Source organism: Lonchura striata, chromosome 2, assembly GCF_050655825.1.
Source record: "Lonchura striata isolate lonStrDom1 chromosome 2, ASM5065582v1, whole genome shotgun sequence".
Taxonomy (NCBI): Eukaryota; Metazoa; Chordata; class Aves; order Passeriformes; family Estrildidae; genus Lonchura; species Lonchura striata.
The window spans coordinates 25432533-25454941 of NC_140704.1; the positions used below are offsets into that span (position 1 = coordinate 25432533).

Here is a 22409-nt window from a genome sequence, read left to right on the forward strand (position 1 = left end):
CTTTCCTCCATGTTTTTGGTCAAAGCCACTCTTTTTGAGAAATGATCAATGTCTACACTGTTTGCTCTTCCACAGATAAAGCAGATGCTATTCATTACTGCCTTTGCCATGCATATATTGCTACTTTCCCCAAAGCAGCCGCAGTGGGTCATGTGTTTATTTTTCTTTAAATCCTTTTGTTCTTAAATCACTCCGCTTTTGCTTTCAGGATATGATGAATGATTAATGCTCTAGTAGCAGCATTACTGAATTAGGAAAGTCACTGGCAGCTTCCAAAATCATTCAGACAACCAACAAATAAATATAAGCCACTTCTTAAGAGTTAGATGTAGTGAAGCAGTGTGATGGTGTCAAGATAAGAAGAGGTGAGGCTGTCATGAGTACTTTTAAAGCTGCAGGATACACTTATTGTTGCTCCCATGTTTATCATAGCAGCTCTGATAACAGTGCAATGTTTTGAACAATTTGCATTGGAGTAAATAACTGCAATAAAGAAAAATGCTAAGGAACCCTCAGAACTGGTGTGGGTACTTGGAGGGAATTCTGTTGTATAAGAAGTTACATGATCATGAAAAAAGGAACTATTCATGGGTTTATGGTTTGGGTTTAGTCAAAGAACAGAGATTTGGAGTCAGATGTTGAAAGGTAGGTGTTCAGCACCTCATAGGAATTACAGCCAACAGCAGGAAAGGAGATTATAGATTTTTGGACTAACCCTTTGCAATTACCACTGGAATAGGCAAGCAGAGCTAGACTACTGTTTGTAGTGATCCAAGACCATGTGGTATGGTAATATTCCAGTTAAATGGGAGTTTGTGTGAAACAGGAGGGCAGGATTAAATTAATTTTCTTACATTTATACACAGATGGTTCTCTACTGGCTTCCTAGCAAGGCCCATCATTTGATGTGACCCTGCCTCTCATGTATTTCATCACAGCACCACAGTGGACAGAACAGCCAGTGTGGTCAGGCAAAGGTTCTAAAGGCCACTGAGCCTTTACAACTCCTTTACATAGAAGTGAAGGACTGAAGAGACTATGGAATGGTGAGAAATAAGCCCTAGCATCTCCAACTGCCTCAGTCTGCAATCTGAAAAGAAGAACCTCTGTGGGTATGGCATGTTGTTTGACAGCAGTAATTATCATGGCTTTCCTCCCCTGGGGCAGTCCCTGAGCACACTGAAGGCCTGCCTTATTCTTCTCCCTGCACCTCTATTTAGGATTTCTGTAGATATCAAGAGACTCATGCTAGTTACTTCTGTGTATTCCTGAAAAAAAGGGCACCTTTATTGAGTGCTATAGTGCTATATACTTTCCTGGCCTTAAAATCTTTTTTTATTTTTCACCGAACTGTCCCTGATTAGAGCTAGGTAGGAAAAATGGTTTTCCTGCAGAGTGGAAGATCTCACAATTCCAAGTGGTCTCACTGCTTTCTACTTCAGGATGCTACTGAGTCCTTTCAAATAGGGCCTGCTCTGAGCAGTCAATAGAGAGTAAGACTATCACTGGAGCCATTGAAGAACTGGGTAAAACAATATTTCTATAAAGAAAATAAAATACAGGAAAAAAAAATCTGTGGTAGTCCAGGATGATCTCAGTGTGCTGGAAGAGGGCGGGATGCTTTTGCTCATTTCCATTATAGTTTCACTATACACAAGCAATGACATGTCAGCCTGAGAAGAGACCTGGACTTCCATCTGCTCTTCTCAGCATGGTAATGTAATTCCTGGACTGCCAACTCGGGCTTTTTCACTCTTGCCTAATGAAAGCTTTGGAACCTATGCAAATTGGAACATCTCCAACAGGAGAAGCTCTCATTTTGAAGCAGAATGCAGCCCAGAACCCACTGAGACTGTGGGGTGCTGACTTCCATGTCCCTGGGTCATCTTAAAGAGATTATAGTCCTACATGTGGTCTGACGTTTTGAATCTGAATATCTGATCCAGAGAGTTCTGGCTGCCCTGAGACAACAAATGAAAGTCTTTTACTTGGACGAGAAACTCATTGAACTTATAACCACCTTCCCTTTGAAAGTTCTGTCTTTGACAAATCAGTGTTTTCTGATTTGAGGACTGTATTTCAAAGACCTTCCAGCCATCTGTGTTCCCTATCACCTTTATCTTCAGCTGGTTCCTCTACCTGTGAGTCTTTGTTTTTCTAAGAAATTTTTGTTAAACTTATTTAAGGAAAATTATTTTTAGACTATTTCATCAGCCTTTCCATAGGATAAGCTCTGACTTTGTTTCACAATGTTTTCGGTAAACTGCTATTTATGCTCACCCAGGTGCAACCCTAGAGAGTTCTCTTGCTTCATCCCTCAACACTGATAGGAAACAAATTGCTAAAATCCTTGACAGGAGTTATACATATCTTACATCTCACCAGCTGAGCAGTTGTACTGAGGTGTTGAGGGAGAAACTGGAGGTCCCTTCCCATCTGATTAACTGCATGCAGAGGGTAGGACTATCATGGGCAGGTGAAAAAGGCCCTGCCCCCTTGAAAACCACAAAACCCATGAGAGAATCAATCAAAATTTTACCCTACAACAAACCCATCCACCTTTCCTTTATTTCCTCTCCTCACATGGCAAAACTGGTATTTTAAAGTCTCCACTCTTCTTGTGCTTGTGTCAAAAAGAGAGAGGTCCAGAGCCCTGCTAGACCTGGCAGAGCTCAATCCCATTCACCCCCTTTATGCCCAGGCTCACTGTTGTTTTGATGCTCCAGCTAAAGAAAATCTCTGCAGATTTTTTTTGTCCTCAGAATGAAGCTTCCCACTGCTAGCCTTGGGAGACATAGAACATCCCAGCTGGGCAAGAGCTCTTTATGGATATTTCTAGTGCTCTGAGGGAGAAGGGGAAAAAAACAAACTACAGCAAGTTTATGGTAATTGTTTAATGAGGCAAAGCCCTTTAGAATGCAAACACGCTCAACAATACACAAAGAAACAATCAAAAAAAAGTGGTTTATACAGGCTGTTTTATAAGAAGGTAATAAAAGCAATTGTATGGCATACTCAGTTGCATAAACAGGCTCACCATGGAAGGTGTTTGTGTGAGAGCATGACTATGAATACTTAATTGCTTTCTTATTCTTATTTTCAGTACAAAATACTGCAATCAAAACTTAATCTGTGGCTTGATTTTTAAAAATAAAAATGTTATATTCCAGTTTCCATTGTTGCAAATATAATGAAGCATGGTCTTTCTGTTAAACAGTATTTTATTTCTTACCCTTGTAAAGAGGTATAACAGTGATTAATGTCTGCGTCCCTGGCAATATCAAAATGTTTTTCAAATGCAGGATCATTATTCCTCTTCATATGAAAGGCAGAAGACCAAAATGTTTGAAAGGTCATTAATGACCTAACTAGAAGTCATGGAAACCTCTGGTGAGATCCTTCTATGGGTGCTAATCCTGTTTGGACCAAGCCCCAAAAGCAACGCAAATTTCAGATCTATTTTCATTCACACATGTTTTCTGACAAACACAGTCAGTATAAAAGAAGAGTGTAAGGAAATATGAATTTGGGGACCTCAATAAGTTGCAAAATACAAAACTGAAAAATTGTCACCCAATTTCCCTTAACTCTCAGGAGAGTAAATTACTCAGACAAAAGGCTTGTATGAATTGGATCTGGTGTGTCTGGAATGTTGTATTCTGCATCTGGTGATTTCTTTTGAATATGTACTATGATATTTGTGCCTTAGTGACATCTAGACCACAGTAATTTTCAAATACTTAGGCATAAGAATTCATTTTTATTTCCTTTTAACTTTCTGCTTTAGGAAGAAATACAGAACTGTCAAAGACTTGTTGTGCATATAAACTGAGTGATAGGCCTAAAAGATTTAGGGAATAAGACTGTCTTATACAAGAAAATTAATATCTGGATAAAAAAATATATTCATTAATGGTTTGTATTTTAAAGGCTGAGCACTTTGCTGAGAAATAACATAAGGAGTAATACCAGAAAGGCCAGAGTCACTCTCAATGAAAATGGATGGCTCTGGGAAAGAAGTGACAATTTCTGGTTTCAAACTAACAGCAAAGAATAAGTTTAAATTTGATATCTTAATTTACTTTTTTTTTTTAAGAATCTCCTTCTATAATATACAGAAAGAAGTAGCACTTTTTTCAGTTCACTAGGCTTATAAGAATTTCTATCCTTGAAATCGATGGACTCCCTCTTAATGCTACAGGGCATCTGCCAAATTGGAAATGTCATTTTTATTTTTACCTTTCTCATCTTTACAGACAGCATAATGCTGTCAGGAATCAAGCAGGTAGCATTAAGTTGCTCCTGCTCACAATTTCATTATGATAGTTTAATATGTTACATTGATGCCCAAAAACTGTTCAAATGAAGAAAATAAGAAATATATTAAAATAAAAAAAATTACTAGGCAGAAGTTCTCAATATGTCCTATCCTAGGGAAAGTAATATTAACACTTTCCATCTCACTACAGTAGAACTCCTGCCTAGGAGAACAAAGGAATCTTAACTAAATTGGTGAATACATTAAACCACCTAAGAAATGCAAGAAGAATGTAGACTTTCCTATAACCAAACCTGATGAACTTGCATGCTGTATTGCAAAATCAGCCTTTCCAGGCACTTATTGTCAGGGTGTCCAAGGGGCCAAGAACTCCCAAACACTGACTGCTGACCTTTCAGCAATGTATCTTACCCTCTTGTTAGACATCAAAATCAAATTGTTTGCTGGTTTCTATCCATCTTTGACAATTAAAGGCAAGCAGCTTAATGATGGTACTCAAGACCAAACCTTTGCTCAGCAAGTAAAGGGTATCTTGTTTTGGATTGCATATTACACAGAAAGATCTAGCACACTAATCTGAAATTTTTGGAAGGACTACAGATCATGCTTTCCTTTTAGTATCTAATTCTTCAGGGATCAGAAAGCAAGTCTACAACCAGAAATCTAAACAAAACAAGAGAATCCACAATACACCAGAGATGTGGAATTGAAAAGATAAGTCATTCAGTCTGATGAGGTAGAGGGGTGTCTGAAATCATACTAAATGCTGTCAACCTTCAAGATCAAGGAGTCAAGCAAGGGCAGACATAAAATTAGTCACAAGGTAACATCTGCTTAAAAGGACATGTGAAGAACCGCCAGGTATTAGCCATGAGGAACTTTCTAAAAAGATGTGTGGTATTAACCAGCCCTCAAAACTAATCAGAGAGGCTTGGTGAGATGCCCCCATATTATTATCTGACTGATCCTAAATGTATTTGCTCCAGGATCTGAAAGTAAACTTTATCAATGTATGCTTTTTGTCATAGGGGAGTTGTCAAAATTTTCCTCCTCAATCCCTTGAGAGACATTTCTCATTACAGAAATCAGGCTACAGAGAAGGTAGTCACAGATAAACCATATGCTGCTTTTTAGACACTCTCCTGCTTTGGTTTCCCATTTTCTAATAGGAAGCTCTCTGCACTGGGAGCTCAGATGTGTGATAGTAAATGTGCTACCACACAGGTGGGTTCATCCTCCATCAGGATATCCATCTAAGCCACTTAATAATGGTCCATGATTACCTTGGAGAGGCCTCCATCTCTTCACCACCCTCACAGCAATGCCTCCCAGTGGCACCTCCGCCACCACAGCAGCCTTCCTGTGTGCTGTGGAGACAGGACAGAGAAAAATGCAAGTGACTGCCACATGTGAGCACACTGAGCAGGTTATGGGCTGCAGGCAGCAGCCCACTGTGGTGCTGCATGTTCATTAAGGGCCTTGAAATAGCAGGAATCAAAATAGAGATGCCAACAGACACAGCTTGGCTTGTTTTGCATTGCTGGTTCCGAGTGTTAGATCGTAGATGAGATATCACTCTCTGGGTGTGAACCTGCAGTCAAACCAGGTTGCCTGGTTTGGCTCCATGTGATGTAACACATTAGGGACCGTATCCCAGCCACATGTGAGATCTCTCAACCTTACTGACAGTCTGCACCCATAACAAGGGCTTTAAAAGCATTGTGATTCAAGTCTTTGGGAAGTGTAAATGGGTGCAGTAGCTATGGTCAAAATCCCATTTCCAACAGCTCTTCTCTTTTCCTCTGTTTTTATCACACTTGCATTGGTAAAGTTGCTTACTGAAGAAAAAAAAAAAAAAAGCTCATTTCCTTAGAAGAAATGTTGCCCATGAGCAGCTTACATCATATGTTATCTGGAAGCTGTTCTGTGAAACATCGTAATAATTGCTTTTCCTGGACTGAGACACTTATTAGTAGCAGCTAAAGTTAACAGATTGGAAGATTGCCTGAAGATGATGGATGGGTTTTCTCAGATAGTAGATTTCTGGTCATTTTCCATGGCAGCTGTAAATTAAAAAATAATATAAAGTTAAGCAGTGTTAGGATAGAAGTCACAAATACTACACAGCTACTGACTTGATCATTAATCATCCTAAATTAATGTTAAAGTGTTACTATGATGAGCCAAACTTTGCCCTGGGCTGTATGCAGAAGTTACTCATTGATTGCAAAAAAGAAATTGCACATGTATGTGAACACTGAATTCAGCCAACAGCTTGTTTGGTTTGCTGGAGTTTTTTAATTACTGCTTGAGGGAGATGGAGATGAGGAATCCCCTTTCATAACTGTGATCTGGAAGAAAATTATCAAGAGTCATCCTCTGATGTGCAGTCAATACTCCAGGTTATTGCAACAATATATCTGTGTATTTTTAAAGCTGAAGACCATTAATTCACTCTAGAATTCAGGAGTAATTTGATCTGTCTGATGGTCACTTTTAAGGTTGCTGCAATCAAAAAATAATTTTTTTTTTAGGCAGAATGAAGATTTTTGTCCACAACTGAAATTCCTTCTAAGCTAAACAACAATTTTTTGTAGACTTTGTCCTAATTTACCCTGGCATTTTTGATGAAGTCAAGTGTCTTCTTCAGATGATTAGCTAGAGAGGAGGTGCCAGAGACACGTGTGTTGAAAAAAACTCAAACCACAACAATCAAATCTGATGTAAATGAACAGGTCTTGTGCTCAGACACACCATAATGATTCCTTACCTCTGCAGAATCTGGAGGTCAGAAAACCTGTAATGTCCATGGCGAGGTCATGGAGATACACAGACCTTTGCCTTGTGAGCATCTAACTCCCCTCAGCCCCTATTGCACTGTTATACTAATTGCTTAGGCATGTTTATGTTACGCATGCTGTTAATATTAATGTATATTAGCTATAGGACATTACTTAGTCTCATATTTAATGCCTTTCAGTTCTTAGGTACAAATGCTCCACAGTAGTTGCATTGGAAACAATTTAACTTGAATGCCAACCACAGAATATTGTTAGCAGCAGGTTTTCTCAGGGTGATTTACTTCTGTTTATCCACAAGGTTTGGTAATAAATACATATATTTTGGGGCCCCAGGTACATTAAACATACTCAATAGTCAGAGCTTGTAGAAGCTAATTTCTGTGTCATTGCATTATAGCTAAATTGGTTGCGCACGTCTCATTCAATTATGCAACTTGAAGAATACCAACAACACAGATTCCTGATTTCAATAGTGCATATGCTTGTTTTAGCACTTACAATGGATCAGCTTTTAGCAGGAGACACTAAAATCATCATGCTTTGAATTTCAGAGTCACAATTTCAAATGTAATACTGTCTTTGTGTGTTTGTCATTAATGGCTTTTCTCTTTCTGCTTTCTGGATATATACTATAATATTCAGCACAAATAAAAGTGAAGACTGAAAGGTAACTCACAATGGATATTTGCAGTTAAGCTTTTACACCATCAAATTATTTACTTATATCAGCTTAGTTAAGTAGTTATTCAGTCAGTAAAAAAAGGTCCTCAAGAGCCAAATAAAGAATTTGCTTTTAAATCCTGAGGTACAGAAAGTGCCAGGTCAAGTCTATCAAGTCTCTTCAATGGACTTCTTTACTGGTAATTATTCTACATGGAAGGCACTCTGCTAGTATAGTAGTACAGAAGGAACAAGGAGAAAGGAGGAGAAAGGAGAAAGGAGAAAGGAGAAAGGAGAAAGGAGAAAGGAGAAAGGAGAAAGGAGAAAGGAGAAAGGAGAAAGGAGGAGTTAAATACATATCCACAGGAATTTACATACTATTATGATTCTAGTATTTTATAATAGCAATAAAACATATCAAATGGATTATAAACTGACAGATCTCAAAAAAAAAAAATAGGCATCAGCTGGAATTTGTAGTTGAATGGATGTTCCCAATGTTCTTTTGAGTTCTGTACAAGGCTTCATGTTCTTTAATAACTTCACCAATGGTCTTGTAAACATATCCCTAAATACAATCTCTGAATGACATGAGTTTGGCAGATGATGAAAACTGGGCAGTCAATAGAAACCAGGAATGGTTAAGGAAAGAACCACAAAGTTATTCAAACAAGAATTCCTTGCAATAAACAAAAATCAAACTAAAAAAATAAATAATTCCATGTTGATTTTATCAGGAGGAAAATGGGAAGATGTTAGTTATCCACAGGAGAGATTCACAGCAGGGAAATACCAAGTTAAAAAGGAGTCCTCCATCTAGCAGGAGCACCAAGGGCTGGAAACTTAAGCCAGACAGACTGAAAGTAAGGTGTCTTTCTAATAATAAAGGTGATTATGAGCTGGAGAAAAAATTACCAGATATGTTTTATGAACTCTTAAGGCCAAGAGGAATATATGCTTTTGCCAAAACTAGATTTTTTTTTTTACTATATGTAACAGAGGAAGAGATAGTGGAGATATAAGCAAATTGATCATACTTTATTAGTATAAATATATGCAAATTTAACCAGAGCCAACATTTTCTAATCTGCCTGTAGTATGTCTCTTTAAGAAAATTACCTTTTAAGAACTGTCTTCTAAAGAGATGGATTATCATTGTTTAATCTTAAGAGATATTATGAAATAAAAAGCTTATCAAACATTTTAGTACAGTTTAAAAAGTTTAGTACAGTGTAAAATACAACTTGTCTGGCAACATTGCAAGTTGCTGGAAAGAGCAGCCTTTATTTTTTAGATACAAACCTGAGGTAAAATACAGTGAAGAAATGGACTTCATCTCAATTACTCAAATCTTAATAAATTAATCAGGAAAATACTGCTACCATATATGCTTTGAAATACATGTGTGCCCCAGTGCTATTTTAAAAAAAATTACAATCATAATATATTTTCAGATACTTTCTGCTTCTATCAAATAACAATTAATAGCTGCTAGCATGCTTCCTTTTTCCATTTTGTAACATGTACATCTTCCAGAAACTTGCTAGGCCAGTGACATTAATGAAAACAGAGAGTAAATCCATTCAAAACAATGTGAGTAAAAGCAGAATCTGTCTGTTTGCTTTTGCATGGTTAGAACAAAAAGCTCCATTGCTGCTTTTACAGCTAAAGAGCATTTTATAATGAGGTCTGAAATTTTTGGGAAATTTGGATTACAATGTTGGTTTAACATCAGAGAGTCCATTGTTTAGATGTAGGATCACTGTGATGTCCGGTCTCTGAAAACTTTAGTTTTGCTTTTGATATTAAAAAGACCACTGAAATAATCCACAAAGAGTTTGGGCCTCAGGAAAGAAGTCTCAAAAACAAACAGCGTTAAAGATCGGTAAGACCTGATTATGTGGCTGACAATTACATGTGATAACAATTAAAATTATCTGATTCCAACCACATGGCATCTTAATACAGCAGATCTCCAAGTAAATAACATGTCACTTAATAGGTTTTGATTGATGTTGTCAGCAGCCTTTTGAATGTTACAGATACCTTCCCATCAATGCCTTAGAAACCAGCAGAGACTGCTGACCTCAACCTAACCCAAAATTATTTGCATGTACCTAAATACCCTAGTTCTAACTGCTTGGTAACCTAAAATTCTTCTTTTACTAGACAGATACTTGTACATGGTGTCCATCTCCTTCCTTCCAGTTTTAAATAACTTGGCTAATATATGCATTCGTGGTTTTAATGAAAACCCTAGATGCTTTCTGAGAGGCCTTTCAGTTACCTGCCAGTACAGATCTGGGAACATATGTCTGATTGCAAGCCAGCTGAAGCACTCCAAACGATTTCTGAAGTCCATGGCTGGGCTGGCACAGGAGACCTAACCAGGGAGAACACGGAGCTGCCAAGGAGCTGCCACTGAGCAGCGTGAGGTTACTTTGCTGCCAGCTTTAATTTGTGTTTAAAAAAATAGGGATGAGTTAATGATTGCTAAACCAACAAATCATCCTCCTATTGGAGGAGCCCCAGAGGACATCCTGTCTCCAGCGGTGATGTACCCAGTAAGAAAACACATTGTCACATTGCCTAGAATGGGCATACAAAAAGCAGAGGGGATCGGAGCAGGAATTTGGAGTATTTTCATGGTGCCAAGTCTCCACACATGTTCTTGGCTTAGCCTCATGCTCCTTATTTTCCTCTAGACCAGCCCAAGAGCTACTCTTCAGATCTGTGATGCAAGCTTTATTGTTTCCTTCTGTATACTGTTAAGTGGGAAGTGAAACAAAATGTCTTAAAAATGAATTGAGGAATAATACCATACATTTGTTAGAAGGACAGTTTTTGCTACCATTGTTGTTTTTAAAAAACAACTTTTTCTACTTTGGCATCTAAATCAGGATTTCAACATCATAGCTGAAAAAGCAGCTGTCTTTTCTAACCAGGGTTGCCACGAACACAGCTCTCCCACTGTAGGATATAGAGTCAGCAGCTCATTGAGAATGCAGCTTTAGTTGAGATATTGCAACTGTTTAGAAGGTGTTGCTGAAGGCAAGCAAAAACTTTGTGAGTTATTCACATCAGTTTCACTGGTCTGACAGAGCATGTTATCCAGCCACAATGCAAGGTCCTGCCTGTGATATAAATATATTTGGCTTTTAACCAATATGTTGTCATTTTCCCCATTCTTTATACCAGATGAGACTAACGAGAAAGAAAAATATGAAGCAACAAAACTCATGAGCAGACAACGTAACCAGCAGTGTTGACACCTCAGTCATAAACGTGTTTCTGTCCTGAGTCAGTTCTACAGGTCAGGCACAGCTTTCTCTAAATGGCCTTCCCAGTAAGCAACAGTCATTTGACTGCACAATGGATGTCATGTTAATGTAAAGGAAATATATCTCGTTCCCAACAATAAAAAGAGCAGAATTATATACATGGTTCATGTTAAATTAGAATCACATATTTCTTCCCCGCAAGGAAAATTACATTTGCTGTAGCTATGCACCAAAACTGTTAGCACCATGGGAGAGCAGGTTCCCAGAAGAGTGAAGCACCTGCTCATTGAAGTATACCAAATATATGTCTGAAAACTCTCCTTATTCACACACCTCTAAACCTTCAACACTTATCAGACAACCACATTCCTTGTCCTGAACTCCAGAGGATGCTCCAAAAAACCAAGTCACGTGATGCTTAGAGTTTACAGAGAAAATATCTCAATGTTGTGCAAGAATGCATCAGATAAAATGACCAAATCATCAAAGAACCATTTGATAGAGTGATGAATAGAGTATATAAACAGCCAAACTGTACAAAACCAGAGTAGACATGCATCTGTAAAGATGTAGCCATAGTAATTTTCGCTGAAGAACAGTATGACAGAGGGAGTTCATCTGGTATGTGTTTTCCACCCCTGATGTTCAAGACTATACACTCAGAAGCTACTTTACAAATATAACATTTGTGCAGCTGAACCATGAGCAGAGGTGATTAGCATGGGAGCAGGACCTCTAATTTTCTTCATTCAGAGCATAATACAAAGGGACTTTGATCTTTAGGGGGATCTCTACAACAGTGCAAACTAATAATGATGTTAACACAACAGTAATAATAGGTACAGATAGCAATGCTGAACCTTAAACATGTATCCATTATAAACACATAAATATTCAGTTGTCTACTGTAAGAGCACAGGTCATATACTCTAGCTTCATTTCCCTCCTACACATCCAAAAGTAGGTAGAAAAAATATTGAAATATATTTATTTGTTGGTAAACAGTATTTTTCAAATTGGCATGGCAATAATTTGGAGAATCAGGCTGCTAATGGGAATCTGAGAATGCATATAAGATTAGAACCAAACAATATTTGAGCTGTAGAAGAATCTCCAGAAATAACCAAAACAGCAGAAACTTTATTTTAAAGCTGTACAGGGCAGGTTGTGAAAAATCTAATTTCCCTGCAATATTTCGAAAAAAGTAGTGTCTACCTAAAATCAGCTGAGGGGCTCAGATTATTATTCTATTGATTCTATAGATGACTTTCTGGTTTTGCATGAGGTCTTTTATTTGTTTGGGTTTTTTTCGTGTTTGAGGGGTTTGATTTGTCTGGTTGTTTTTTGGTTTTTGTAGATTTTTTGGAATAAAGGAGAAATTACCAACCTATAGCCTCCAGGCCAGCTTCCAGAGGCCAGAATAGCTTATCTAACCAATAGCTATATTTTGCTCTCCTGTCCTTTACTGAGGCCTTCAATCAAAGGCACAAGATTAATTGGAAGCTGTTAAATTGACAAAAAAAGTGGTTAGAAACTTGCATTTCTTTTGCCCAAGGCTCTTTGGCCTCTACACCATTACAAACCAGGAATTACATCCATCCTAACTGGGGCACGTCTCCACCACATGGCGATGTAAAAGCCCTGTGAGTGAACCTCAGCCTTGTTACAGGCACTACTTGAACTCCTCATCTGTTACCAAAATAAGCATTTTCTGAAGAAAGAACTTGTACTTTAATTTTTTAGTGGATATGCCACTCATTGAGTTAGAGGTTAAATCACAATCTTCCAAACCAAAAGGCTAAGATTGACACAAGGAATGTGGACTGTGTATTTATGGAATACAAAACAATTATTTGTTTATTTAAAAACACAACAATTATTTGTTGCCAGATCTAATGTACCCGAACAAGGCTTTGGATATACATATCAACAGTCTAGCATTTTCTTGAAGTTGTGTGTAGTGCTTTTCTGTCACACTGTTTCATCCATGACATCTGTATTTCAGGTGCATGCAGAGAAAAAGCATCCCTGCCTTGGGAAATAACATGCCAAGAACAGAAGGACTACAGGCATCATAGCTGGAGAACAGGTAGACTGAATAGTGGCCTGGTGAAAGAATTCAGAGACACTGCATAACGCCAGTGGGACTGCACAGGAGAAGCCAAGTATCTCTATTATTTTCTGCTAAAAGGGAATCAGTTGAACTCCAAAGTGACTGAAAAGTGATGAGCTAGTGCTTCAGAGAGGGGTTGAAAACAGGGAGGTGGGGCTGTTTGCATAGTTTTGTTTGGCATGGTTTCATTGTTCACAAAAATAAGGGAAAAAAACAATATTCCAAAACTCTTTCTGGGCAGTTAATAATTATTTTTCTCCCTTGGATTACAACACACATAAATATGAACAACCCTTTTGGCTATGTTGGCCTGGAGCCCTGCTCAGGCTTTCCATGTGGAGTTCCTAAGGAGCTGTCCCACTTGATGCATGTTGAAAGCCTCTCCCCTTAGAAATGCATTGGGCTGGTGCCTTGAAGGGACATTTGAAACCTGCCTATGCTGCTTTGCTTTTTTTCGGTGTTCTTGTTGTCAGGCTCATCATGCTGAGTCATATCTACATCTAGATCATAATGATTATCCTGAAATGTCAGCAGCTGCTCTTTTCACCCCCATATGGTGCCAGATTTAGGATGAGGTTTCCCTAATGCATAAACAATGACTATAATTGTGGTTTTTGACAACCAAGGTATTGCAGAGATGTTATTCTGTTGTAAAAAACCTGCATTTCCACAGTGGTAATGAAGGGGTGGGTCATAATGGCCCATATGTTTCTTTGTATTTCTCTCCAAAGAAAGCCTATGACATAAGTGAATCCCTGTCAGCATGGCTTTTGGCCATCAGATGTTGTTTGACAAGGGAAATATCTAAAAGCTTTAACAGCTAATAGCTTCCTAAATGCAAGAGCATTATTTTCCTAATTCCAGAGATGGTTGTTTGATAGACAAAAAACTGGCTTTAACCTCTATTCTCTTAATTCAGATGTGATTTCCTTGCAGTCTGCAAATAGTCTTATCCCTTAGTGTTGCTTAAAGTTGCAAGCTCTCTTTAAAAGCCAGCTAAAAAAAGGCTGAGGTATCAGAGAAATAAAAAAGAGTACAAACAAACAAACAAAAACCCTAGCAGAACTTTACAAAAGAAATGAAGAAAACAAAGCTCTATCTCTTCTTTCATTTATAGATGTACATCAAAAGTATTTCCACTATCTATTATCTGTGGAGACAGAAGATAGTAGAATTGTCAGTGAGAGAGGAATTTAGTCCCAGCACGTCCATTCTGTATTTTAGTGCCAAATAAAGCAATACAGAGATAAATGAAAGATAAGCAAGTAGAAAATCCTGTGAGGGCAAAGACAGGGTGAACATGATGTACTATTGTTCAAGACTGGGAGAAGAAGCATTGAAGCTGATGGAAGTAACCACCACCCTTCATCTGAGATAACAGAGCTAAGTAGTTCTTTGATGAGGTAATACAGGTTTCTGAGACAAGGCAAAAGTACACCCTAAATCTTGAATAATGTAGGCAGATGGTACTGATGGTTATTGCTTTGGGTAAGGGTGTATTTGTGTGTATGTATGTACAAGAAAACAAGGTAGCTGAAACAGAAGGCCAAATAAGTTCTAAACAGAGCAGCTAGAAGGAAAGTATCTGGGCATAAAGCCTAAAGGGAGAACATATTTAGAATACTGAACACAAAAAAAATGTGACGCTGTAAGCAAAGATACTGTCTTTGGTGGTTTTGATTACATCTGCAGGCTGAGAAAGGGAAGTTGGCTGAGAAAGTTGGAAGTTCTTTGTAAATAGGTAGAACTGAAGCCAAGAAAGGGCCTGACTCCATCAATGGTTTCACTTCCTAACCAGAAGAAGCTCTGATGTGTGACCATCTGTGTCAAAGGAAGAAATATCATAGATAATGAAGCAGACTAAAGGAAAGACTACAGACAAACCTATGGTGTCCTGAGAAAGTTATAATGAATTAAATCTTCTTGTAATGAAACAAATTCATATGTACAGAAATTATTGCAAATACAAAATGCTTTAACAGATAGAAGCACTGGGACTCCATTTTTAACTTAAAGTTGATCCCACAAAGCTTAAATGAGCCCTCAAAAACTAGACTGAGAAGATGCTATTGCTCTGCAGGCAGAGAGGTTCAGGTTCAGTGAGACAAAAGTGGGAAGCAAGATCCAGGGCAGTGTTCCTCTGTGAGAACAAAGTCCCTCCAGGCTCCTGTATAAGTGCTTCACCCTCATACTCAAAGCTGGCTTATACAGCTAAGCCCTAATTAGGTGCTTAAGGTCCCATTCACTCCTTCCCCTGAAATAATCAATGAGACCAGATGTCATGTACCAAATGCTACATAAAATGGCAGAGAGAGGTGTACCATTCTGCTGTTTTCAACCCTGCCTGCACCAGCCTTCCTGAAGAAGCCAAGGAGATGAAAATCAGTTGGAGAGATGAGCACAGAAATTACCTCTGCAGTAACCTGAAGTGTACCTGCTCTGTTCTTCCATGCCACCAAGCAGTCCACATCACCCTCCTAAAGAGCAGATAATTTGGATCTCCAGCACTAAACTATACTGCACTTCGACAGGGGTAACTGAGAAACAAAATTGGTCTGATTGGAAGCTATTCTAATCCTTCACAAACTAGGCACAGAACAAAAATTTTAGGATGGCAAACAACCGGTTACAGTTGAAATTTTTACACATCTTTACTTTCTCTCCACTTGGATGATACCTATCTACCTAGATTTAGATAACAATTTGGCATCTAGGATAAAGCAATTGCCTATGCCTTCTTTTTAGTTATAGAGGCAGATGTTCACTTCCAGAAACATATCACCATACCCTAACAGAGAATTTAAAGTTAGACATCTCTGAAAAATAGTACAAGATATCTTTTTCTGTTGACTGAAGTGGGAACCTATACAGCTAGTCAGTCTGGACACACTACTTTGGGACAGTAGCAGACAAGGCCTACACAAGTTTTTGGGCCCTGATATACTTCAAAATCTTTGTCAAGGGCATCTGTGGTTACTTGTGTAACCTTTCTTGGGTGTGTCAAAAAAGACACTGTCATATGCAGTAAACCCATGAGAACAGGAGATCCAACAAGAGCTCTCAGAGAAGAGAGCCATTAAGATAGGCTGCTTGGGTGAGTATGAGGAACGAACCTCACATGGCTTGTTTGCATGAAGGAGCACTTGTCATTCAGTATTCCTCTCTCATAAAAAGTTGTGTGCAGTGGGAAGAAACAAGAGCACTTGTGCTGTCTCAAAAAGGTGTGGCTTGTTCAGGTTAGACTTCAGAGCCACAGCTGTCTGAATGAGGACTTGTAAGAGATGAGAGCATTTTGATCTGTCTGCCACTCTGTAAAGGATAATAGGCAGTTGTTTTATTATTCCTTCAGTGTAATGTACAAGGATGATTTGTAATGAGGCAGAATCTAGGATAAATAGCTCTTGCTATAATACTTTGCCTTCATATATCTCAAGAGCTAATCTGCGGTGGGTATGCTTGCTGTAAATCAGAGGCTATGTCTTTGCATTTGGAAGTCACTATTATTATGTTAAAGGGTGTATCCTTTCATAGTTCAAGTATGGCATTTGGAAAGAAGTAATTTCACCTCAGAGTGGAAGCTTCCCTGGGGCACAGATCTTCAACAGTGAAATTTTGTGTGTGTACTTTGACAAACGCATGCCCAGTGGGCATATGCCAAATTATGCCTTTGAAGCCATGGAAGCCTTGCTGTGGGAACCTAGAACTTTGAAGAATTTCTCAAGGGAGAGGAAGCAAAGCCAGCTGGACTCATTTTCTATAGACAGAAATTTAATTGTTAGCTAGCAGCTACTACATTAGAAGAGAAATCGTCTCAGAGACCTGGAACATGTTGGTGTGAACCCTTGTTAGAAGAGTTGGGAGACAGCTTGACTGTGACCCATCCAGATTCCTCTCTTTGCACATTCTTTTAAACTTCAGTATTTACTGTCATGGTAAGATGTGATCATAATTATAAGAACCAACACAACATCGTCATTACTCAGCACCTAAGAACAAACTGTAAATACTCTGCTTTTGTCTGTAAACCAGTTGAAAAAAATAACAATTTCTTTGAAACTAGTAAATATCAATTCAGCAGACTTACAGACATGAAATTAACTTGATACAGTAAAATTTATGTACAGCCTTGTCTGCAAGAAGTGGTTTCTTTTCACAACCCAGTGACTTCATCTTTCTTATTCTCTGAGACACAACCTTGCAGCTCCTGAGGAGCAGGTTCCTCTTTGTGGTAGCAGATACCTGTCTTCTTCTGTGAGCTCTTTTTTGACTTCATCCTTCTTCAGTACTCTCAAGTAGGTCCTATGTCATCCTTAACTCACACAAATGCACATCATTTTGCCTGACCAACAAAAGACAAAACTGCTGTAAAATACTGCTGTAAAATACTGCCCCAAGAATGGGAAGTGTGTGTGTGTGTGTGTGTGTGTGTGTGTGTGTGTGTGTGTGTGTGTGGTATAAAATGGTAATTCATATGTTACTGTACTATTAAGATAATGTTTCTCTACCAAAATAATTATAAATAAAGCACTTCAGATAATAATTAAAAACCTTACTGAGGGAAATTGCCTAGTGAAAGGAGGCTCAGGATATACTTTTATCACTACTCTGAGGTTAGTGCTAATTAGCAGACAACAAAGCCTATGAATTTCAGAGGTTAATTGCTGCCTTCTGCTTTTCTCCACTGACAGGTGAGCACACCTCTCCCTCCGTTAATCTTGTGATTTATTTGTACTTATATGCAGACCTCTGATAAGAACAGTCCATCACTATGTTAGGCTCTGTACCAACATGGAGTGGGAACATTTCCCACTATGCAATTTACAATCTGGACAGAGAAAGAAGAGGGAGGTAAAACCTCCTCCCTTTTTACATGAGGAACAAATACTGTGATTCATAAAGACATTTAGGTGCTTTGCTGATTGGGATCTGATTGGTCAGACTCACAACAACTTTGAAATATCTTCAAGCACCAGTTGATCAGCTCACTCCATGCACATCCTCTTACTGCACAGTAATGTCAAAGTAACCAGACCTGTTTCACTACAGGTTAAATCAGCACTGCCACTCTATGCCCAATATTGTATTCTTCCAGTGACATGCACTGGGGAACTGGTGAAGATTAAAAATAATCCAGGAAAAAAAAAAAAAAAAAAAAAAGTCAAGCCAAACAAAACAAAATCCTCACAAATTTTAAACCAGATTAGTTGCCTTCTCAGGGATACAATCTCATGGCAGCAGAGCTGGTTACCCTGATTTAATTATTTGTTCATATAACTACACTTTGGGTCACATCAGCCCATTTGCTCTGGGTGAAAGTGCACACAAGGACAGTCACTGCTGTTCAACTGAGACACAATAGCTTGTTAAATTGTTATAAACTGATCATAAGTCTGAGTCCCAAATGTCTTACCCGAGGTCACCCAGCAGTTTGAGACACACCCAGCAACAGAACATCCCCAGAGTCCAGCCTAGTGTCAAATACAATGGCACTTTTCCTCTCTAATTGCAACCAATTGTCACTGTCTTCTGGTGGGTGTAACCAGGAGAAAATGGACATGGGAATGAACTAGAACTGTCCAGTGAGCCCTTCCAGTTTCAGCGGAAGCATATTAGCAAGACTTCATCAGGAGGACTCCATGGTTTCACCAAGTCTTGTTTCTCCATAGGCAACAAGTGATTAGATATCGTTGAGTAACTCAGAGAAAAATTCTTGTGGTATGTGTAGGTGATGTGCTGGACTATATGTTTCAGGGAGAGTGGGCATCATCTGCAGAAACAAAAGGCATTTTTGACTGCAAAAAAGCTTGTTCAATTCAATTCCTTCCTTTCCTATGCACCAGAGAAGTGGAGTGCTATGGTTAGTGCTACTCAGTGCATTTTTCATGAGCACTATATTGATCTGAAGAGCAACTAGCACAGGAGATGTAAATGGGGGGCAGAGAGACCCAGTGTTGGAGGAATACTGCTTTCCACAAGGCATGTAAACCCTAATTAATAGACAAAGAGCTCAATTCTTCACCTCTGTTTAACTCCTCCCCTCTTGTTTCTCTTCCCTTTAAGAATACTCCTTTTCCCCCTCCAGTTCACAGCAGTATATACAGGACCTGACAGAAGCCCACACGAATGGCAACAGTCCCATTGACCTCAATGGGCTCTGTAACAAGCAAAGACATTAAGAAAACAGGTGATTTTTTTTTTCTTTTCCAAATGACAAGACTCTCCTCTTCCCCCTAGAAAAACAATCCATGTAGTAATCATAAGTGCTTTATATTGTGCAGTGCAATGGGCATAATTAATCCAACACTCTAAACCACTAGTAGCAGTTAGTCTCTCTAATGCTTGGAAAATTATTTTAAATAGACTTCATAGCTACAGAATAGGACATCTAGAGTCCAATATCAGCAGTTGTTAGCAGCATGTCTGTGCTGACGTTAAAAGGGATAGTCAATTCATGCATATCGAAGAATGGGGCCCAAATCAGCATTTGTTGAACAGTCAAAATCATTTTGATATCCATGAGCTGTTCTCTCTAAGCTATAAATGTAGGATCAACCCTGCTGTTGCTCTTTGGCCAATTATCTAGAAATTATCTTGATTAATTACTCACCTGGCTCTTTGGATTCAAGCACACAAATCTCCATTTATTTTCCCTACTCTACAGCCAAACACACACCAAAAAAATCCTTCCCCTCTTCCTCTTGATTCACTGAACTGAGGACTTTACTGGTAAGAGCAAAAAAATCCCAGGTATATTTTTGCTGCCTGCAAGTTCATCTGCTTAACAAAGGGCTATGATATGGGGCAGCGGGGAGGGGGGGGGAATGCATTGGCAATTTAGTGTCCTAGCATGCTCTGGATATCTGCAATATCTTTGTTCTGAAAAGCTACACATTTTTTTGGCAACACTTGGACAAAAATGGTCCAACTGTATTGAAGTTTAGGTCATATGCAAATGCTCATATTCAAAATGGTGTGCACAACACTGTCTTTCTAATCCTACCACTAAAATATGATTTGTGGCTGTTCTTCAGAACGTCTGCCTGATTAAACATCCTTGGAAAAAAATGCATGGGATTGTAATAAAGAATCATAAAAACGTTTCTTTTAATCAGTAATTAAGTAGCAATTAAGCATAATTATTACAATTTGTATCTAATTTATAATATCGGTAGAATGAACAGATGTAATTCATCCTCCAGTAGTCAACAGTGCTTGGCTTGAGCAAAGCCAGCTCGCACTTCCCTTCACATTTGCAACACAAAAAGGACACTCTGGATGCTGAGTAAATGTGTCTTCCCCAGGGGAGGGAATATTCAGCAGTGGGGTAGGAACTGCTCAGTCATCTGAAAGCCTGTAAAAATACCCATACAGATGACATTTTCCTACTGTCTTCAGCAGATGATAAAAATCTTCAGGTTTTAAACCTCATAAAGAGCCCTCACTTTTGTGTAGCTGGTGCAGTAACTGTTCAGTGCCACAACCAACCATTGCAAAGCATAACCATAGGTGTGCTTCTTTTTTATATGAAATAACATTAAAATTGGTGACCTTTTTTTCATGTAGTGGCTGGGGGAAGTTCTTTACTAGCAGCCTATGAAAAATTATACAGTTTACTGAGTAACTCAGAGAAAAAAATGAGTTTTCATTACAAACTCTAGGTTAGTTTTCCTTAACTACACAGTTTTTAAATGCTTAAAAAACATGTAAGTGAACTTGGACTGTCTGGAAGCAGCCAATATGACTACTTTCTGCCATGGATGCTTTCAACTAAAACTACTATGAATTTTGCTTTGTTGTCTGACCTTGCTTAAGGTTCATCCAAGACATACATGGCTTGATGGTAAAATGTCAGTCTTCACATATAGCTGATTACCACAGAGCTGTGTTTGGAAAGTTACATGATGGGGGGGGCCAATAAAGCACCTTAGAGAGTTCTCTGGAATTACTCAGTATAGAACATAGATACATTTACAGCCCAGAAGCTTTACTGTTTGTGTAAATTCATACAACGGGCCTCTGCCAAGGTAACCTTCTGAATCTGCTTCAACAGAATTTTTTAAAAAATTAAAAACTGTATATTTGATGGATCTGGAGTGTTCTTCAAGCTCAGAAGTCTGAATGTATATGCCCTGTCCTAACCCTGATGTCATATTTGGCTAAGAGTTGATCCCCTAAGCACTTCTGCTTCTTGGTGAAGAGGATTCCCCAAGGAAGGCGCAAAGGGGCTGAAATAAACTAGTATACTGGTATTGAATCTGACCAGATTGAAAGTATAACTATTCGGTATTTGAAAATGTAAAATAACTTGTTGAGAAATTAAAATCTAGTTTGCTCAAGCCAGTGTTACTTTGGAGAACCAAATCAGGTCTGTAGTTTTCTCAGTGACAGAAGTCTCACAAAGTTTGTGGATCTATAAACCGAAGATTTCATGCATTCCTAAGCCCTTAATTAACAACGCAAGTCTGTTTAAAAGATTCTTATATAGCAAAAACTTTATGGTTTTAAACTGAAGTTAATGGTTTACTGATGGAATGTAACCATTAAGGCCTAGCCATTTGAAAGTGGTAATAAGGAGACAGATGCATATTCAAATGTTTATCTCTTTAATGTTCCAAAAGCTAATCTCTTAAATGAGTGCAATCAGAAAGGTGGCATTCTAATTCTCTTTTGAGGAAGAGAAGGCGCCACAGATCAAGTGATAACAGGGCTGTGAGTTAAAGTCATTCTCATGAAACTGTGGCTGTGTTTGAACCCAAATTGTAGAGGGTTTTTTAGGTACTATGTCTGCTAGAATTCAAAGAGAAGACAAAGTTCTGCTTTTAGGGCATAAAACCAAACTGTGAACAGCCTTCATTTAAAAAAAAAAAAAAGCCAAACAAAACAACAAAAAGCCAACTTTATAAAAATGTCAGGCTTGCTGGTTTTGCTTTGGTTTACACTAAGATCTTTCTCTCACACCTATACCTCTAAGTCAAAAGAACAATAAGGTTGTGAAGTTAGTCACTCAAAAGGTAGAAAGTGCCAGACATGAGGTTACATATGCAACCCAAATTCAGTTCCTTAGGTAAACTCATGATTAGACATGCTTTAATCACATGGTCACACACTTTTTTTTTCCCCAAGAAAAAGACAATGTAAGCCTGATGATTTAGAGGAGCAAAGCGCAGTATTATACGCCGTGTTAGACGGTTGTGACAAAAGAGCACCACCAGGTCTGTACGACAAGGAATGGGCTGAGAGACCCAGCCCTGCCCAGGGCACAGGAGGTGGGAGGC

The 22409-nt window shown here is 38.6% G+C and overlaps 1 protein-coding gene and 1 long non-coding RNA gene across 3 annotated transcripts in view; one reads left to right on the forward strand and one right to left on the reverse strand.

Moving 5' to 3' along the window:
• LOC116183209 (uncharacterized) overlaps positions 1–21383 on the forward strand; it is a 61013-nt gene extending 39630 nt beyond the window's left edge. Inside the window, exon 3 of the long non-coding RNA XR_004147758.3 lies at positions 13027–21383. This is a non-coding gene — a long non-coding RNA (uncharacterized LOC116183209). The remainder of the gene's footprint in view (positions 1–13026) is intronic.
• Positions 2880–22409, reverse strand: part of DLX5 (distal-less homeobox 5) — a 48807-nt gene continuing 29277 nt past the window's right edge. The window contains exons 4-5 of one of the 2 annotated variants that reach the window (XM_085567136.1): positions 6180–6342; positions 2880–5646 (exon numbers count right to left, since the gene is read on the reverse strand). The gene's annotated coding sequence lies outside the window, so the exon portion shown is untranslated. Of the gene's footprint in view, positions 6343–22409 lie in introns of both variants that reach the window. The other variant, XM_077787902.2, reaches the window with a different exon arrangement.